The sequence below is a fragment of the Camelus dromedarius genome, chromosome 14 (assembly GCF_036321535.1).
Source record: "Camelus dromedarius isolate mCamDro1 chromosome 14, mCamDro1.pat, whole genome shotgun sequence".
In the NCBI taxonomy this organism is placed as follows: Eukaryota; Metazoa; Chordata; class Mammalia; order Artiodactyla; family Camelidae; genus Camelus; species Camelus dromedarius.
Window position 1 is genome coordinate 51,118,524 of NC_087449.1, and position 20,412 is coordinate 51,138,935.

Sequence of the window (20,412 nt, forward strand, 5' to 3'; positions counted from 1 at the left end):
TGAATGATCTGATTTAGCCCTTAAGCACCTATAAGAAGGTGCTAATAATTTTCCCATTTTATAAGTGAGAAAACTAAAGCTCACTGAGGTAAAACAACTTACTAGAGGTCCCACCACTGGTAAATGGTGAAGCTGGGATTTAAACCAAGGTCTGTCAGCCCCCAAATCCCTTCTTTTAATCCTGTAATGTTAGTAGAAACCTCTGACATCAATCTATCCCCTTCCTTTTATAAACCAGAAACACAGGCTCAGAGAGGGCAGGAAGAGCTCGGGGGGGATGCAGCCCTCCAGCCCCGCTTCTGGTGGTCCTTCTCCTCTACCAGATTTGGGGCTGTGGACCAAGTTTTCCCTTCTAGACCTATTTCACAGCCTCTGCAAAAGTCTTAGTGTTGTCCCAGCTCCCTGAAGACAGCCCTGGGGAGCTCACAGTCCCCCTCTGCCCTCTCAGCCCTCAACTCTCCCCACTGTGAAATCAGCAAAGGCCTGGGTAACGCAGGACCCTTCCAACTCTGCTTTTCCAAAGCATTTGCTGTGGCATTTGATCAGAGGAGTCTGTGGAAAGGAAGCTCTGTCCTCGCATGGCTCCTGGAAGAGAGACCGTGCAGGCTTGGCTCCAGGAGGGCAGAGATGGGCCGGGGGCAGAGGTTAAAATCAGGTTGAGGGTGAGGCTAGAGTGCTCCAGCCAAAGGAGCGGGGGTGAGGGGCAGGGTAAAATATGCTGAGCCTCTAGCTTTTAAACTGGTTTATTGGGTGTCATTTGTTCAATAAGAAACTATCAAATACTCAAGTGTCTAGACTGGGAAGAGGCAGGGGCAGAAGAAAGTTCTTAGAGGCAGGAGTTACCACAGCAGTAACAGTTGCTACCTACCATTGAGACCTCACAGTGCTGAGCCCTGGACCAAGTGCTTTATCTACATTACTGCCAATCCTCACAGTAAAATCAGCCCCATTTTACAGCAGAAGAAACTGAAGCTCAGAGAGGTCACATAGCCAACGTGACCACATCACACCCATTCACAGGACAGTGCAAAAAGGGTCTGGAGATCGCGCTCCTGCTGCATGACCTTGCACCATCACTCACCTGCTCTGATCTGAGGTTCCTGCATCTGTACCAAAAGGGACTTGGTCACCAGCCTCTGCTGTAAAATCCAAGAGGCTCAGGGATCCAGTTCTGCTCAGACTATGGACCTTCTGGTACAGGACATCACACTTGCTCCTCTCCCAATCACGGGGAAAAAGGGACCTGATTATCAGCTTCCAGGGAAAAAAAAACTACATATTTTCAAAATAATTGTCCCTTTTTCAGGGCTGCTGCTGGCTTTGGCCTCTAGCCCAGGAGGGGCCTTTTGGGTGAGGAGTTGTGGGGGATCCCAGGCCTCAAGACTGAGTGTCCTTGGGCCTGAGGCCAAGGGGGACAAGGGGCAAAAGGGAGCAAGCCTGGTGGTGAGCCAGGACCCCTCTGGAGATTTGGGCTTGTTTCTTAATCCTTTCCTTCCTTTGTTGGCCAGAGCAGGCTGCCAGGAGAGGCAGGGGAAGCAGTGGGTGGGGCCAGGGAGACCAAGGAGCCCAAGTAATGATGGTTTAAGTGGAGCTGCTTTTCATGGGCACCCATTACATGCAGACACTGTGCAAGGGCCATTTGTGGGGATTACCTCATTGGAGCCTCCGCACTTCCCTGTGAGGAAAGCTGCTGCCCCATCTCACTGAGGTGGAAACTGAGGTTCAGAGAGGGCAAGTGACTGAAGTCCACACAACTTATATGGCAGAGCTGACAGGGGACCCAGGTTGTTGACTCCTCAGAGAGGCAGCCACTGGGTGTGACTAGAGTGGGGGAAAGAAGGAACAAGGAAGGAAGAAGGGGGAAGGAGCAGGGTGGAAAGGGCCTGATGGCCTCAGTGAGGGGAGCAGGCAGCTATGAGGGTTCAGGAAGGTTAGGGCAGCAAGTGCCCATCTTCAAAGTGACGTCTCCAAAGCCCTTCGTGATCTGGACCCTGCTTCCCTGTCTGGCCTCCTCGCCCATCACTGCCTACCTCTCCCTTTATGCTCTGGCCATACCAGACTATGAACTTACAGACCTGACCACCTTATGTAGGTTCAAGACTTCACACATGCTGTTCCTTAGGCCTAGAAATTTGTTCCTTCCACTGTCTGCCCAGAGACCTCTTATTCATCCTTCAAATTCTAGCTTAGCTATCTCTTTCCCCATGCCTACAAAGAGTTAACTGCCTGCTCAGCTGGGCCTGCTGTGAAGTGCTTCATGCCTTTTGAGGGGCAGGAACCCTGTCTGAGTCATCTTTGTGCCCCCCAGAACCTTGTGCACAGTCAGTGCTCAATAGATGTTTGTTGTCTCCTACCATATGATCCAGCAATCCCACTCCTGGACATATATCCAGAGGGAACCTTAATTCAAAAAGATACATGCACCCCAATGTTCATAACAGCACTATTTACAATAGCCAAGACATGGAAACAACCTAAATGTTCATCAACAGATGACTGGATAAAGAAGTTGTGGTATATTTATACAATGGAATACTACTCGGCCATAAAAAATAATAAAATAGTGAGTTGTATTCCATTACATACATATGCTGCATCTTCTTTATCCATTCATCTATTGATGTGCACTTAGGATGCTTCCATATCTTGGCAATTATAATGTTGCTGTTAATACCGGGGTGTATGTATCTTTTTGAATTAATTCTTATTTCGTGGTTGGCTTTATTCATTTGATAACTATATAAGTTTAAAAAGCTAAAGCTCTAAACGTTCTTAGAAACAATGGACAGTACATATACATAAATTTTTAAAACTATGTGCAGTATATTGTGTATATGTATTTACATACAATATATTGTATATGTGCAGTCAAATTTTAACAATTCTACCTAATACAATTCTACCCATAATAAAACTGAAAAAAAAATAAATAAAATAACGCCATTTGCAGCAACATGGATGGACCTGGAGATTGTCATTCTAAGTGAAGTAAGTCAGAAAGAGAAAGAAAAATACCATATGATATCACTTATATGTGGACTCTTAAAAAAAAAGACAAATAAACCTATTTACAAAACAGAAACAGACTCACAGACATAGAAAACAAACGTATGGTTACCAGGGGGGAAAAGGGATGGGAAGGGATAAATTGGGAGTTTGAAATTTGCAGATACTAACTAATTTATATAAAGTAGATAAACAACAAGTTCATACTGTATAGCTCATACTGTTCATACTGTTCATTCAATGTCTTGTAAAACTGATGGTGAAAAAGAATATGAAAACAAATATATGTATGTTCACGTACGACTGAAGCATTGTGCTGTACAGCAGAAACTGACACAAGACTGTAAACTGACTATACTTCAATAAATATATATATATTTTTTTAAAAAATAGATGTTTGTTGTCTCTATTTGTATTTTATCACTGAATCTTTGAGGCCAGCAAAACAGGTTTTCTTCTCACTCTCAAGGTGAGGAAAACAGAACAAGGGTGGGAGTGACTTCCCAGGGTCACGGAGACCTTTGGTGACGCTGGTAGGGCTAGGACCCAAGGCTTCTCTGCACCACACAGCCCCTGTCTGGTTCCCATCCTAAAGAGCTCTCATCCCTGCCAGACCTGCCAGGGTCACCACAAGGGACCCCCAAAGCAGGAGCAGGGGGCATGGGCCTTGGGGGCCACAGGCCTTGCCCGAGTGTCCAGATCAGACATAGCTGCTGACTCGGAGAACTGAGGCAGAAGGTGGCAAGGAGCAGGCAGTGGCTTTTACCCCTCAACCCAGCTGTGTCCCTCAGCCAGAGATCCCAGTAGGCCCCATCATCCACAGACCCCAAGACCTCATTCTCATATCCTTCCCCTCCTGCCTTCCCACTGCAGTCCCTTGTCACACCCTGCTGGCTCTGCCTCCTGGGTAGAGCTTACAGCCACCCCTGCTGCCCATCCCATGGCTCAGTCCCAGGCCCCTTATCTCAGCAATGCTCACCTGGAGAGTTTCCCCTGCCCCTTCCCGCCTGTTCTTCCTCCACACCAAGGGATCCTCCCAAAATACAAGCCCGGCCATGCCATTCCCCTGCTTCACATCCGATGGTTCCCCGTGGCTTCTGGGTCAGGTCCCCTAACTCCCCTGAGCCTGTCTCTCCAACTGCATGCCCCCAAGTGCAGGTCATGGCTCTGTCCCTTAGCAAAGCAGTTCTTTCCACTAGGAATGCCCTTTCTCCTGGTCTCTGCCTGAGGAGATATTCACAGTTCACACTTCAGTGCATCAACCAAAGGTAGAGGTGGTAGTTTCTGTGTCCTCCTCCTCGACCAGGCTCTGAGCTTCCAGGGGAGGAGGTGGTGGGGACAGAGAAGACACAGGTTCACGTCTGCGCCCCATGCCCAGCACAGGGCCTGGCACAGGGTGGGGATGAGTGAAAGCAGATGGCTAGGAAAGGGAGGTAAATTCTTATTTCCAAGAGGCCTCCTCCCTCCCTTCACCCGAACCTGTTAGGTTGGTTACTACCCGCTTCTCCCCAGCAGGTTCCTCCCAGAGCTGGTCTCCACTGTCTCAAGAGGGATATCTTTGTAATCCCAAAATGTACTCATAATTACAACTATAATAATAACAATAATTACTGTCGTTGAGTACTCACCGTGTGCCTCACGTGCATTATTTAATCCTCACAAGAACTCTAGGAGGGAGGGAGGTTCTTTTTTTAGCCCCATTTTACAGACAAGGAAACTAAGGCTCTAAGAGGTTTAACGTCTTACCTAAGGTCACACAACTAGTAACCCATAAATCTAGGAGTCAAAGCCAGGTCCGTCTGACTCTCAATAACTATGCTGTCTGGCCTTCTCCTGTTTTCTCTTCTCTCCTTTCTTCAAAATTCTTAGAGCACGAGGCTGGGTGGGGGTACTATGTGTGTGTGTGTGTGTGTGTATCTATGTGTTCAGCAAACAGTCCAGCAGCCCCCACCAATCCTGTGCTGGTCGACAGAGATGCACAGAGAAGACTTAGACCCAGCGTCTGCCTCCTTGGGGGATATAAGACAGTTTCACACTAAGAATGGGGGCCTTGGAGTGAGCAGACTTGGGTGTGAGCCCTGGTTCCACCCATAAATAACTATGTGAGTCTAGGTAACTCTCTTGATTTACTCAGCACCAGTGTCCTCATCCATAAAGTAGGGGCCATAATGTCTAATTCATTGGGTCATTGAGAGGACTAGATGAGATAATGTATTGAAAATAACATATAACAACCAGCCCAGCATATAAGAAACATCCAATAAATGGCAATAGTATATATGAAGACTAGAGATTCTCAGGATCCCTAGGCCAAGACGGGATGCAATTCTCCAGGGCCCTCCCTGGAGCCTCCTCAGCCAGAGCCAAATAGTAATAATGACAATGATGCCTAATCCACTCATTTGCTCGCTGAATAAGACTTCAAGGGAAGTATCCTTTATTAGCCCCATTTTACAGGTGAGGCAACCGAGGCCCAGATAAGGTGGGTTACTGAGCCAAGTCATACAGCAAAAAATGGCAGAGGTGGGGATTCCACTCAGGGCAGGAGCCAACTCTTCTCCCTGGGCCCTCGCCAGCCTGCTGGGGAGTCTAGGGGTCCTGACTCCTGGATTCTAGTTCCACCTAGGTGGCAAGTTAAATACAGGAGAAAGGATACAAAACAGAAACAGACTCACAGACATAGAGAATAAACTTATGGTCACCAGTGGGTAAAGGGGTGGGAAGGGATAAATTGGAAACTGGAAATGTGCACCTCTGGGGGAGTGATAGAAATGTTAGCTATCTTGATTGTGGTAACGGTTTCATTGGTGTATACCTCTATCAGAATTCATCAAATTGCATATCTGAAATATGTGTAATTTACTGTACAAGAATCATACCACAATAAAAGTGTTAAAAAAAAAAAAGTAGGAGAAAGGAGCTAAAAAGAGGAACATTTTACTTAGTCCCCTCCCAGAGTGAGCCCAAGACTGGGAGGAAACCAACAATTACCAAGCAGGGTCCTGTGCCCGGCACTTCTCATTGGCTCCTTCCCATGCCCATATAGGGCAAGTGTCATATGCATGTCGAAGATGAGGTCTCCAGGACTCAGAGAGGTTAGTGACTTGTCCAAGGTCACACAGCTAGGACAGTGGTAGTCCTGGGAGGCAGAGTCCCTCCTCACCCCTCCCACCTTCACCCCCAGGCCTCCCCAGTTGTCTCTCCATCCTGATGAAGCCCAGAGGCTCTGCCCGTCCTTCCCCAGGCCTAAGCAGAGGCCCTCAGTCTAGCTGCCTAGGCCCCTCTCTCTGCTGATTGATGCCTGCTTGGTGCGTAGCCCCACACAGTTCAGAGGACCCAGAGGGCACTTAACAGAGAATCCTGGCCTCCAGGGAACTCACAGTCCTGTAAGCAAAGAGGCGACCTGAATTCACTGAGCCCCTCCAATGCTGGGCCTTCATATCCACTAGCCATTGAATCCAATACAAGGCACACTGTGTGTGGTGATACTGAATATGTTCATTCATTCAGAAATATTCATTACACACCTACTACGTGCCGCTCTACCCTAGGTGCTGGGATACAGCAGTGAACAGATGAACAATACTGGCTTTCATGGGGCTTACATGAATAAAAGAACAAACGTACTTGTGTCAGGTGGGTGTTAATATTCCCACTTTACAGATGCAAAACTGAGACACAAAGAACCACCCAGCAGCACGTGGCAGAATAAGGATTCCACTCCATGCCAGTCTGCCCCAGAGACCTTTGCTCTGTATCACATAAGCAAAAAATCGCCGCATCAGCATGTCAGGCATCGGGGACAGAAGCCAGCTAACTTCAGAGTTAGGGTCTTCCCTCAGTTCTCCCGCCCTGACCCCTGAGCCCCCTTTTACACCTCCCAGTGGCCTCGGAGCCACAGGATGTGCATTAGAGTACAGCTGGGTGGCAGTTACTTAGCCAAACCAGTACTCACCCAGAAGCAGCCACAGGGTCACGCAGCCGGTCAGGAAGACGCCGTGGAGCCATCGCCGCAGTGGCACATGGAAGCAAAGGACAGCAGTGAGACACAAGCACAGCCAACAAACAAGCTCTTTGGGGCCCCTCTCTAGCAAGGGGGAAACCCTGCCCTCGCTCTGCCTCGGGGGCTCTTTGGGGCAGACACCCTCTTAGTCAGCAGTCTGATACTCTGATAATCCACCCTGAGCTCATCAGGGCCCAGCCCACAGCGGGCAGCAGGATCCCTGTGGACAGACATTAGCTGAGCACCTGTGGTGTGCCAGGTGTTGGTCCCTGCTCCTCAGTGGGGAGACAATCTAATAACTGAACTACAACTGTGATGAATGCTTCAAAAAGGAGACTTAAGAACTTGGGTTCAAAAAAAAAAAAAAACAAAAACTTGGGTTCATACCCTGGCTCTATCACTTACTAGCTTTGTGACATTGGGCCTATTTCTTAACTTCTCTGTGCCTCAGTTACTCATCTGTAAAATGGGGAAAGTATTAGTACCCATCTCCAGGGTTGTTGTGAAGATTAAGTGAGTTAATACATTTGAAATACTTTGAACAATGCTTGGCACAGAGTAGCACAGTGAACTATTCATAAGCGTTAGCCACTATTATCACAGGGAGCTGTAGGCTGGGTTTCAGAGGGACCTAGTATGGGCCAGGCCACCACCTAGCTGACAAGGTAGAAATTAAAGGAGACAATAAGAGATGAAGCTCTGAGACCTGTGCCTGGTGCATGGTAACTAATTACTCAATAAATAGTGGTGACATTCTTCGGGCTGTTCTCAGGGCACCCGCAGGGTAAAGAATCTCAGCAGAGTCGCCCTCAGAAATGCTCCCTCCCCACAAACACACAGCCACATCTGCAGCTTTGGACCCATGTTCTCACTTGATTCCACGAATGCCTCATCTCCTTTGACCATCACAATAAACCGAGAAGTGGTCAACAGCAAGATTATTACTATTCCCATTTTACAGATGGGGACAGTGTGTTCTTGGGCACTCACTTCACACCTCCAAGTCAGGTTAAGTGGTCAAGCCAGAATTTCAGCTGGCATCGGCCTGGATGTTGTTGTCTGGGGCTTGCTTCCCTGCCATTTTTCCCTTCAGTCTCTGCAATACTAGCTGCCCAGCCCCAGACAAGCCTTTGAACCTCTCCAACCTCCACCCGAAATAGTTGTTTTCAGACAGCCCAGGGTCCAAGCTGTTTCTGACCCAAACTCTCCCTCCAAAGGCTCAGCCCACTGCTACCCGACCCCTCCTCAAACCCTTTACCCCTTTGCCGACCTCAGCCACTAACCCACGGACCAAGGAATGCCTGCACTCACCCCTCTAAACCCATGCTTTACAGATGAAGAAACTGAGGTCCAAAGTTGGCCATGTACCCAGGGTTGCCTTTCAGTGACCAGATCTAGCACCGGCATAGTCAGGTGGGGCTGGCCCTCTGGGCAAACTCCCTGTGGGGCCCTGACCCACAAGGTGCTCCCTCTGCTCCTGTCCCCCTGTCATTGGGCCCAGTGGGCTCCTGAATAGCTTGTCCCCCAACTCCCCAGCCTGAACATCCCAGAGCTCTGAGCTCACCCAGCAGGGGTCAGGCAGGTTCTGCAGTTCAAGGCTGAGCAATGTAGGTGCCTCAGAACCTATTGGGTAGAGGCTCCCCCTTTCAGTTGAGTCTGTGCTTTGGTGTAAGACAGATGTAGGTTACAATCCCAGCCCAGCCACTTCCTAGCTGTGTGACTTTGGTGAAGTCAATTCTCCTCCCTGAATAGGGATAACACCTATTCCCTCATGAGGATGTAAGGATTACATTAGTTAGTGCTGCATATTAAAGGCTTGGTACAGGAGGTGTGGGTATAGCTCCATGGTAGAGCATACACTTGGCATGCACAAGGTCCTGGGTTCAATCCCTGGTACCTCCATAAAAAAAAAAATTCAAGGCTTGACACAGAGCATCGTGTACAGCAAGTGCTTAAGAGGCTGCAGCTCTAGGTATGATTAGAGAACACAGGCCAAGAACAGGACTTCAGGGTTCATCACAATCACCTTGCCCTTGCCTCATTCTCTCCCCTCCCCACACGTAGGATGAGGGTAGTCCCAAATCAGGTCCTGGAGGCTGTAGTAATGGGTGCTGGAAGATGCTTAGAGACCCTAGGATCTCATCTGCCCTTTGCATTTCACAGAAAGAAAAACTGAGATCCAGGGAGGAAGACAACTGCCCACAGAATACCAGGGAGTACAATCCTGCCCCTTTTAATAAACATCAGACCTGGGGAAACTCGAATGCCCCACCCCCCAGGGGACTATCATAAAGATCCACTCTGTGAAGCCCCAGAAATTTCAGGCCACCATGATCTCTATGGTGAGCCCTTCATGGGGATCCTATTCAGCTCTTTGGCTAGCAAACCCATATGCGGCACACAGTAGGTGCTCAGGGAAGACTTAGGGAATAACCTCATGAAATTCCTTGCTGGTTCCACAGCTCTGCTCAGGCTCTCCCTCTAGGGGTCTCTCCTTGCATCTCCCTTCCTCTCTCCCACCCTGGCCAGCCTCTGTCTCTGGTCCGGTCAGCTGCACCCAACTCCAGCCAGCAGAGCTCTGGGCCTCCAGAGACCTGTACAACGTCAGCATCTTCCCAGCCAGGCTGGGATGTTCCTGCCCAGCCCAGCCAGCCAGGCTTTGGGCCAGGATCCACACTGCAGAGAGGGTGCTGGCCTTGCCCTGCCAGGGGTCCCACCCCCACTGGCTTAGGGAGTGGGGCAACCTGGAAGCTTCTATTGGCACCTGGGGCCTTCGGAAGGGAGGCCAGCCTGTTCAGGGATGGGCTGATCAGGAAACAAACAGGTGTGGGTCCTCCTCCCCTCACTGAGTGGTACCCACACACCCAGGCACTCCACCCGCATCCCACATTGCTAGGCCCTGGCAGGCCCTGCCTGACTCTCTTATGTACATAGAGAAAACCTCAGGGCATCCCCACTCCATTCCCTTCTTGAAACTCCCCTGCTGGCCTGTTCCCACACCAGCTATCATTCTGGTCACTGCACACTCATTGCCTCATTTGATTCTGCTAATCAAATGTAATGTCTGGGTTACAGACTAAGGAGGAACCTAGGGCTCAGAGAAGTGAAGCGACTCATGCAAAGTCACACAGCAAGGAAGTGGCAGGACTAGGATTCAAACCTAGTTCTGCTGCATGCAAAGCCTACAGGGAACCAGAAGACCCCTTCTGTCCCCCTTCTTTGCTCCCTAGAGCCTCAGGATCTTCTCCTTTCCAAACTTTCCACCCCCTCTGCAAAGTCTCTCCTCCCCATTTCTAGTCAGAATTAACAATTCCCACCGCATGGCTGCTATGACACCTTGTTTACAAGCACCCAACAGCAGCAGGGTACAGGAGTTATTTCTGAGGTGTCTGTTTCTCTGTCACCCAGAGAGGCCTGAAAGGCAGGGAAGGATCCCAGCCAGTGCTCCTTAGACCTGAGACTCTGTCACTTCTCTCTCCCCCTCCCCCCATGCAAAAGTCCTCTGGCCTCCTCTTGTTGATCCCTTCCCCACCCCCAACCTCCTGCTAAGAACAGTCCCCAGGCCTGGAACTGGGGTGAAGGTGGGGAGCATGCTGAAACCTCAAGGGCTCTGTGCCAGCGCTCTGGCCCCTCCTTGGCCCCTCCCTCTTCACTTCCGTAGCTGAGCAGCTGCCCTGACCGGACACCAGGCAGTTCTCACAAGGACTCCCAGCTGCCCTAAACCCCAGCTGGGGTCAGACTCTCCCCAGGCCTCCTGAAGATAAGGGTTCCAGAAGCAAAGCGGGGGCTACCTTCAGCCCTAATCCGGGAACTCGAGGGGCCACATTCAGCCACTCCCTCCCAGGAGAAGCTGTGGGCCTCAGAGTAATCTCCCCCACCCCTACCAGGGTAGTCCTCCCCTCCCTCCTTCTAGGGCAAGCTAGGGCTGAGGTCGGTCCGGACAAGTCCCCGCCTCCAGTTTGCTGGAGGGGAGAAGTCCCACCCTACCGCAAAGAGGTGGGGTCTGCTGGAAAGTGTAGGTAAGGGCGAGAAAACTCTTAGGGAAAGACTGACGACAGGGAGACGGAGAGCCTGGGCCACTCAGAGACGAGATGAGAGACACAGGGAATCGGGGATGAGAGCAAGCAGGAATCAGAGACCGACAGAGAGACCCGGCAGACCAGGGACAGAGAGAAGTCCCTTAAACCAAGCCTGGAAGGGAGCGTGTGCGGCCGGGGCGGCAACATGAGAGCCACCCTGGCGGGCAGAGCCGGCGCCCCAGCTCGCGAGTCCCTCAGTCAGAAAACTCAAAGTCAGTTACGTAAGTGCCGGAGCGGGGCGCGGGGCCCCAGGCCCGGGTGCCCCCTCCCGCTGCGCACTGCCCTCCCGTCTGCTCCGGCCGGCGCTGCGGCTGGCCCCGCAGGAGCACGCGGGGCCCGATAGGGCGGGGTTGCGGGGGGCCCTGGGCTGCAGCACTCCGCAGAGACCGACCCGCCGGCACCTAACCCAGGACCCACGCTCCAGACCGGCCCGGGACCGGCTGGGACCGCCAGTGCCAAGCGTCCAGCTCCGGACGCGAGCTCTCAGACCCCCTTCCTGTCGCCCCTGTCCCTCCCCGCACCCTGAACTTCGAGACAGCCCAGGCCCCTCTAGACCTCCCAATTCGGAACTTGGGACTCGGGACCCCTAGAGACCCCTACCCCAATCCTTAGACCCTGATCTCCCCCCCAACCCAGCGGGACAGCCCGGGGCCCTTGGGAGTGGGGCCATCTGTCTCTTATCCCGTGCCTCCCGGGGGCCCGAGGTCGCCCCTGAGGCGGTCCAGGCTCACCTGGGCCGGACGGGGCGGGGACCTGGCCGGGCCGGGCCTGGCCGCGTTCTCGGTCTCCGCAGCTCTCGCCCTTTAAGAGGTTCCTGCCACTTTGCCCCGCCGGGGGCCTCCACCTGCACTGACAGGGCAACTCTGGCGCGAGGCCCCGCCCCCGACCCGCAGCGCCTTCTGATTGGCGCAGGCAACTGCCAGTCGGAAGGGCGGCGCGGGGAACAGGGTCCGGCAGTGTGAGCGTCGCAACCGGGAAGGGGCGGGGGCTGCAGGTGCCGCCTGACCCGACGCCTAGTTCAGGGCAGCCGCGTGTTGACCCGCTGGGTGTGGGGAGGGTTGAGCAGGAAGCTCCTGTATTGGCTGTTGTGTTCCCTGACGTCATATGGCAAAAGTATGATGCAATTTGCCACGTGGTGCTGTCCCTAAGGGTAGGAAGGGAAATAGGGAATTGGTCGAAGGGGATCGAAGAAAGTGACCCTGACTAGGACACTTGGATGACCTGTCCCACCTGTGTGACCTTGAGCCAGTCACTTCTCTGAATCTGAGTTTCCTGTGAATTTTACATTGTTTTCCTGAGAGTTAGGGATATATGTTAAGTGCAAAGCACAGGTTTGGCACACAGTAGGTGGCTTCAGTAAATGTGGGTTCTGGTTCCCTTCATTCCCATCTTGCCACGCTTCTCAGAGATTTTCCTCGTCCTGATCATCCATCCCATCAGCGCTGGAAGGGGCTTACATGGTAACTGGTCCAAGTTCCCTCCTCTCTACCTATTTTCAGACCTGTGCTCACATACCTCCAATGACAGGAGGCTCACCACCTTACAGGCTGGCCTCCTTCCTTTTAAAACGTCCTGAGACTTCAAAAGCTCTTCCTAAGATTAAGGTCAAATCTGCCCTTTAGGAGTTCTGCCCACAGAGAACAAACCTAAATCCCTCTTTCCATGTTGAGGAATCACAGAATCAGAGGATCCTAGGATATTATAGGTTGAAGAGCCATGAAGAGCTAATCCCTTTTGGGAGCAGACTGAAGCCCACTGAAGACAAGTGACTTCCTATGACTTCAGTGATCTTCCTATCAGATGGGCTTTGGAATCAGACTGCCTGGGTCTCAGTCCCCAACACTGCCACTTATAAGCTGCATGTCATTCAATGACATAATACATGTGAAATACTAAAAACAGTGCCAGTCTCAGGGTAAGCATCCAAACAATGTTAGTATTATTGATGTTAATGTTATATCAAGGTCATAAATTCATGTTTTGCACCCCAAATTCACTGAAGCCTCCTCTGAATCAAGTCTTGCTTTAGGCTTCAGGGCCCTGGTCCTTGCCATCAAGAGGCTCACAATATAGCAGAGGAGGGTCTGACTGATCCCCTAGATCTGGGGGATGCTTTCAGATAAAGGTGGGCAGGCTCCAATGCACCACAGAAGCTTTGGTTCCTTTAACCAGAAATCTGGACACTTGAGATCCCTTCAGTCCCTAGCCCAGTGGACCCCACAGCTGACATACACAGTCAGGTTCCCAAGCATACTGACACACCTTCCACTTGTCCACATTTTCACCTGCCCATCAGGTGGTATCGCCCAGTGGTTAAGAGTTTGGGATTCGGCAGCAATTGAGTCTAGGCTCTTCATCTTACCAGCTTTGTACCTCTGGGCAAATCACTTTTCCTCCGGATTAATAAGAGCCCCAACTTCATATAGAGCTGTTTCAAAAATCAGAGTATGTGAAAATACATATGCAAATACCCAGTAATGGATCGAGTATTATTTTTTAATTGCTGCCACATATATTCATATACCCAAGAGAGAAAGCAGGCTGTGAATGTCTTGAATTAGCCTCCGCAAACGGGGTTTCCTCCCCCACTCCTACCCCCATCCCCGCCCCCGCGTCTGACTCCTCCACAATCAAAAGGGCGGGGCGAGGAGAATCCCGCAGCGACCCGGACCGGCTATTCTGAGGAGTTGCCGCAGGCCCCGCCTCCTCCCGGACTGGGGCGGGCTCTTGGCTCCCCTGTTAGGCTGGAGCTCCCTGTGAGTGACTCAGCAGCGCCTGCGCCTGCCGGGGCCTGATAAGTGTGCGTGCCTGGGAATCTGTGTGTGTCGGGGGTGACCATGGAGGGCTCTGTGTTTCTGAGTTTGTGCGTGGGGAGTGCACGTGGGAGTGTGCTTGTGATCCTGATCTTGTGTGTGTGTCTCATCTCTGTGTATTTGTGTGTGTATGCGGGGGAGGTAGGTGCCTCTATGGGTGTGACAGTGTGCCCTTGCTGGTGAGTTTGCATAGAGGGTGTGACTCTGTTTGTGTTTGTCACTATGTCATATAAACAGGTTGCCACCACCAACCCAGGCACTGGGGCCCTACAGAGCTTTGCCCTGCCCAGGGCCTCTTCTGCCCAGACAAGCCTGGGTTTCTTGTTGAGGTGACTTGTGCACTTGTGTGGGTGAAAGTGGCTTTGTCTGTCACTGGGGGGTGAGTGGGTGGGGTGCTGTCACTGACGGGACTTCAGGCCCCCTGCCCCACTGCCTCTGCCTGTTAAGTCTCCACCTCCCTCTCGAGACTGCAGGGAGGAGTTTGCTCCCTGAGATGCTGGCTGGGGTGGAGGTCTGATCCCACTGAATCTTTACAGCCAAAAGTGTTCTGAAGAGGGTCTGAGAGCAGAAGTGACAGCCCAGGATCACACAGCTCTTAGGTAATGGTAGGCATGAAGGTTACAGGCAGGGGGCCGATCTCTTCCCCAGACTGAGCACCCAGTTTGCCTGGGGCCTGTGGGGCCTGATAAGCTTGGGGGGCAGGGGAAGGAACCTGTTTGTGTCTCCCCTCCTCCTCTGAGTTCCCTGGGCCTCCAGCCAACTCCTTATCCTGCCGGAGCCTGGGCACTGCCACCAGCTTCAACTAGGTGATTGGGTCTTGAGTGGGGTGATAAAGAGACCAGGTGACAGGCTAGGGGCTTGGGGGCTGGGGAGGCAGGGCTGATGTGGGAGCATCTGCTCCTTCCACAAAACTTAATTGGGCACGTTACTCAAAACTGACCAATATCCTGCTCAGTCTAAGAGGGGAAGGACATCACAAGACCAGCCCACAAGGGATGGTGGAGACAGAGCTGGAAGCTAAGGGGTGTGGCTGGAATCTGTTTGAATCCTACCTCCACCATTCACAGGGAAGGTGTGGGATTCAGCCTATCATATTTCTCTCCTAACCTGTCTCCTCAACAGTCAAATGAGGTAATGGCGCTCATCCTGCCTGCGTTTCCCGACTCCGGAACATTACAACTCCAGGATATTAGACTGGAAAGCCATCTGTAAACTGAAAGTTGCTCTCCACACATACTGGATGTTCCTGTTATCATTCATGGCTTCCTAGGATGAAGGCCCTAAAGCAACTGTTACCCAGAGCCCAGAGAGGGAAAAGGACCCCATCTGAGGGATTAGGGAGATTGCCTGGAGAAGGTGACCTTCCAGGGAGACTTTTAAGGATGAATTTATTATATGGAAATGGAAGAGGGCATTCCAGGCAGAGGGACGGCCTGTGCAAAGGCCTGGAAGTAGACTAGAGAAGGTGTGCTCTGGGAACAGAAAATGGTCTCAAATATTTGGAGCACAGAGTGAATCATGAGACAAATTGTGGAAGGCCTTGAATGCCAGGTTAAGACCAAGGCAGGTTGGAGGGGGGAAAGGGGAGATACTGACATCTGGGGACAGCCAGGGAGTCTTTGAAATAGAGACAGCCATGTGCTGGCTAGGGTGTGGCATTCATTTGGGGGCACGTGAGGTGGAGAGAGAGAATTGGTGAGCCGTGGTTCAGGGACCCCTCCCCAGAAGGATCCATTTGAAGCCTGGGGAAGACCCCCAAGATGACATCAAGATGGACAAGGGGCTGGAGAGCCCCCTCCAAGGGAGAGCTGAGGGTTGGCAGGGATGGAGGAAAAGCCGAGTCAGGTCCCCAGGAGGGATCCACAGAGGGTGCCCACTGATAATACAGAAGGTCTCTGGAAGGCCCCGCTGCCCAGGAGGGCCTCTGGGTTTGCTGCAGTGTGGGGAGGGGGCCAATCCCACCAGGAGAAACCCTTCTCAGGGAAGATGCCACCTCCAGAAGCCCATGTTCAAACAGCAGCGGTTGCTAATTATCTCTCTGCTGGGGACTTCACTAACCTCTTCCCACGAGATCCCTCTAGTTTATGAATGAGGCTGAGAGAGGTGACGTGATCTATCGGCTGTCACACAGCCAGTCAGCAGCAAGGCCAGGACTTGAAGGCAGCATTCCCTGTTTCCCAGAAGGGCAAAAAGAGCTGATGGAGCTGTTGGAGAGTAAGGCTGATTCTGGCTATTTGGGGCCATGGAATCTGGGAGGAGCAGGCTCTGGGGAGAAGGAAAGCTGGTGTCTGCCGCCCCCTCGCGGTCACAGAGCCACCAGGTTGGAGGCATAGAGCCCAGCTGCCCAGGATGCCTGCAGGGAGCTGGGCCAGGAGCTCAACCTGGGGTAGGGGGCTGCTTTGGGCGCATGGGTGTCACCTCTGAGGCAGGTGGTTGTGGTGAAAGAGCATTCAAGTGAGACTCGTCTAGATTACCATCCCAGCTCACCAGGACCCGCGAGGCCCCTGGCCAGTCTCTCACCTCGGTTCCTCTCAGTGCCTTTGACAGGATTAAGAGATCACCTTTACTCCTGTGAAGATCCTTCACAGCCTTTACTCTATTTTTGCAGGTGGGAAAACTCAGGACCCAGTGGGCAGATCCGGGATTGTGGGGCCTGAAGCTTATCTGGGGGCCTCTTTAAGAAAACGAATGCAAAGTTAAGGAAACAAAAGTGCCTGGAGCCACTCAAAGCCAGAGGAAATGCAAAAGGAAAAGAGAGCAAGTCGGAGTGGAAAGGCAGTGGCCTTAACCAACTGCAGTTCATGTATTTTACTTTTGCAAATTTTATGGACACATAGGACCTTGTGAACACAAATCCAGGGTACTTCCTAGGGCCCGTGCAAGTGTGAGGCCTTGACCGACACATAAACCTCATGGTGAGTCCACCCCTAGGCCTGGCGAGGTCAAGTATGAGGTGCCTGTGGGAGATTTGGGAATTCTGGAGCCAGAGCAGGCTCTGGATTCATGTCTCCCAAGCAACACTCCAACCCCCATCCCCTATACCCATCCTCATGCCCCACAGGCAGGCCTTCCACCCAGATCTTCCAGAGCTTCTGACCTGGTGTCCATACTCAGCATACCTTCTGTGTGGCCACATCCTAACAGTTGGGTTGCTCCAGCCAGGACTGCTCAAGGATCCTGTTTTCCATCAATCAAATCTTCCTTTGCTTTCCAGGCTTGGCGGTCCAAGCCCATAAGCCCCAAGAAGCCTTCTCTGCCTGCCCTTGCCTCCCCAGGCAGCGCCAGCACTGCACTTGGCACTTTGGTCAGCGCAGAACTACTGTCTGAGTCCCTGCAGTGCTCAGTCTGATGTCACGCACGTGCAGCCAGTCTAGATGGGCACATCCTGAGCCCCTCCTCTTGCAGCCAGGCCTGGGGGATGGGGGTTGGGAGACAGAGAGACATCTCAGATCCAGTCCCAGCCCTCCTTTCCTTTTGCTCATAATCTGGTGGTCAGGTAAGACGTGCACTAAGTCTTAAAACTTTTAGGCCTAAGAATAACTTAGGGATCAACTAGTCCAAGTGCTTCTTGAACTCATTTAGCCACAGAAGCTCAGTGTAGGAAATGGAGGGAAGCAGGGCTGTTCTGAGTGAAGCAGTGGGCGTGGGGGGAATGGGGGATTCTGTTTGCCTGGTCTCCTCCAGCCTTCCTGAGGAGCTAGGATTTGGAACCTCTGTTTAAGTTCAAGCCCTTTGTTTTAACAGAGGCCTAGCAAAGGTAAGAGATGTGACCAAGGTCACAAAACAAGTTAGTGGCTGAGGCTGGATTCGAACCTGGTGAAACTGTGCCCTATAGGGTTAAAAGAAGAGAAAAAAAAAAGCATCCTGAAACCATGCCCCACAGGGTTAACAGAAACCGGTGATTAACAAATTCTTGAGCTTGTCTTACACAGCAGAAGGTGGGGAATAGCTTGTCAAAAATCCCTCTGCTTGTAACCTGCCTCCACTGACCACGCTCACCTTAATTCTTTTTTGAGTACTTAACCGAGCCTCTGACATGGGTCACTACAGCAATGGGGGGCTTACATTGTTTGCCAGGAACTTGGAGTCAGCTCCTGTCCAGGTCCAGCCAGCTAGCCTGGTTGGGACCACTGACCCTCAAACTGGGCCTGCACAGGTGTCTGATGAATGACCTTGTTACATCAGAGGGCCGAAAGCTCCACCCTCAGATCATGCTAAGCACCTGTGTTACGGAAACAACAGGCCAGCCAAGAAACAAGCACCACTCGGAGGGTTGGAGTACTCAGATTTATTACGCCGGCGGGCTCAGAGGGGCTTCTGCTCCGAAGCTCTGAGCACCTCCAAGACGTGCACATGAGGTTTTATAGGGTTAATTACAAGTATGGGGCTATTAGCCAATAAGGTTCAAACAACAAAAAGCAAGGAATCAGTACACTGGAGCTTATCAATTTGGAACAGATCACGTTAATGACACTTGTTGAGCTTGGATTTACGAGTTAGCTTGTTAGCCCAGTAAACTGACACTAAACTTTAGATTTACGAGTTAGCCCAGCAGAACTTATATCAGTAAACCGACACTTATCACACTTAGATTTGTGACTTAGCTCATTGGCCCAATAAACTGACACTAAACTTCAGATTTACGAGTTAGCCCAGCAGAACTCAGATCAGTAATCCGACACTTGTTACACTTAGATTTGTGACTTAGCTTGTTAGCCTAGCTGGGCTTTTCCTTCACACCTGCACTGTTGAACACACATCCTATAAACAAGCAGGCCATTCAGATGCACCTGCGCATAACCCTGATTACCTCACCTTTCCCTACGCCTAAGACCCTGCTTCTTTATCCCACAGTTATCTCCAGCCCCTTGCCTGTGGGGAGGCAGATCTGAGATTTGTTCTCCTGTCTTCTCACTGCCTTGGGAATAAACCATTTCTCTGCTGCGCGTAGGGCAGATGAACCTGATTCGATAACACCAGGTCTGCCTGACTCCAGATTTCAGGTTCTCTTTGCTCACCCTCAGTCCCGGACATTTGGGGCGGAACCATCCCATCCCACCCCTGGCCCTCCTCTCCCTCCAGTCTCATTCTGGATCCTGCATCCACTCAGCACAGCCAGGATGGTGAAGAGAAGTGGGATGCCAAGGGCCCATGGAAGTGAGACAAGGAAGGGGCCCTTTGGGAGCCCTACACTGAAGGAGAGAGACACTGGACTTTTGTGTTTGTTCACTGCTCCTCCTCAGCTTGAGCAAGAACCTGCCACACTGTACCCAATAAATATTGGTTGAATGAATGAGTTTGAGGCAGCAGCTCAGAGCAGGGGAAAATTCTTGGGTCGAGAAATCATTCCTCCAGCCTGACCATATCCACCTCTGGGAGCTTCTCCTAGTCCTCTGGGGGGTGGGGATCCGGGCTGGGCTGCCTGCAGGTCTCTGTAGAGATTTCCATCTTCGCTGCATCCTCCTTTTCCTTCTCTTCAATGTCCTGACTCTCAGAGGAAACTGTTGTATGACTTTGGGCAAGTCACTTCCCCTCTCTGAGCCTTGTCTCAGTTGTTAACAATACTCACTTCAGTGGGGAGGGTATAGCTCAGTAGTAGAGCGCATGCTTAGCATGCCCAAGGTTCTGGGTTCAATCCCCAGTACCTCCCTTAAAAATAAGTAAATAAATAAATAAACCTAATTACCTCCTCCCACCCAAAAATATCACTTTAAGGTGTTTTTAGTTATTTGATGGAAATAGTTAATTATGATTTTTCATGTGCCTGGCACTGCATAAGGCATGTGGGATTGAGAAAATAAATGAGAAAATAGCTTTTTTTAAAAAATTTTTAAACATTTTTTATTGAGTTATAGTCATTTTACAATGTTGTGTCAAATTGCAGTGTAGAGCACAATTTTTCTGTTATACATGAACATACAAACATTCATTGTCACATTCTCTTTCGCTGTGGGCCACCACAAGATCCTGTATGTATTTCCCTGTGCTACACAGTACAATCTTGTTTATCTATTCTACATTTTGAAATCCCAGTCCGTCCCTTCTCATCCCCCGTCCCCCTGGTAACCACAAGTTTGTATTCTATGTCTAAGAGTCTGTTTCTGTTTTGTATTTATGTTTTGTTTTGTTTTGTTTTGTTTTGTTTTGTTTTTTAGATTCCGCATATGAGCGATCTCATATGGTATTTTTCTTTTCTTTCTCTTTCTGGCTTACTTCACTTAGAATGACATTCAGTGAGAGAATAGCTTTAAAGGACAGCAGAACCTGACACACGGTGAGTCAGAGATAGCGCCCCACGCTCACTCAATGTCTCCCAGCAGGATGTCTCCCTCATTCAAGACCCTCTTTCAGGACCGAGTTCTAGTCCACAGCTTCCAGGGCTGAAGAGAGGGCGGGGCAGGTGGATGAGCTGTAGATCGCAGAGCGGAGGAGGAACCAAATAAGGGTGCTACTGCCAGGCATGGCCGGTAGGCGGCAGCAGCGTCCGTGAAATGAGCTCGATCCCCTGCGG

General features: G+C 51.2%; 1 protein-coding gene across 1 annotated transcript in view; it reads right to left on the bottom strand.

The window, feature by feature from the left end:
• EPB41 (erythrocyte membrane protein band 4.1) overlaps positions 1-11,972 on the bottom strand; it is a 167,088-nt gene extending 155,116 nt beyond the window's left edge. Inside the window, exon 1 of the mRNA XM_064493856.1 lies at positions 11,820-11,972. The gene's annotated coding sequence lies outside the window, so the exon portion shown is untranslated. The remainder of the gene's footprint in view (positions 1-11,819) is intronic.
• Between the last annotated feature and the right edge of the window lie 8,440 nt (positions 11,973-20,412).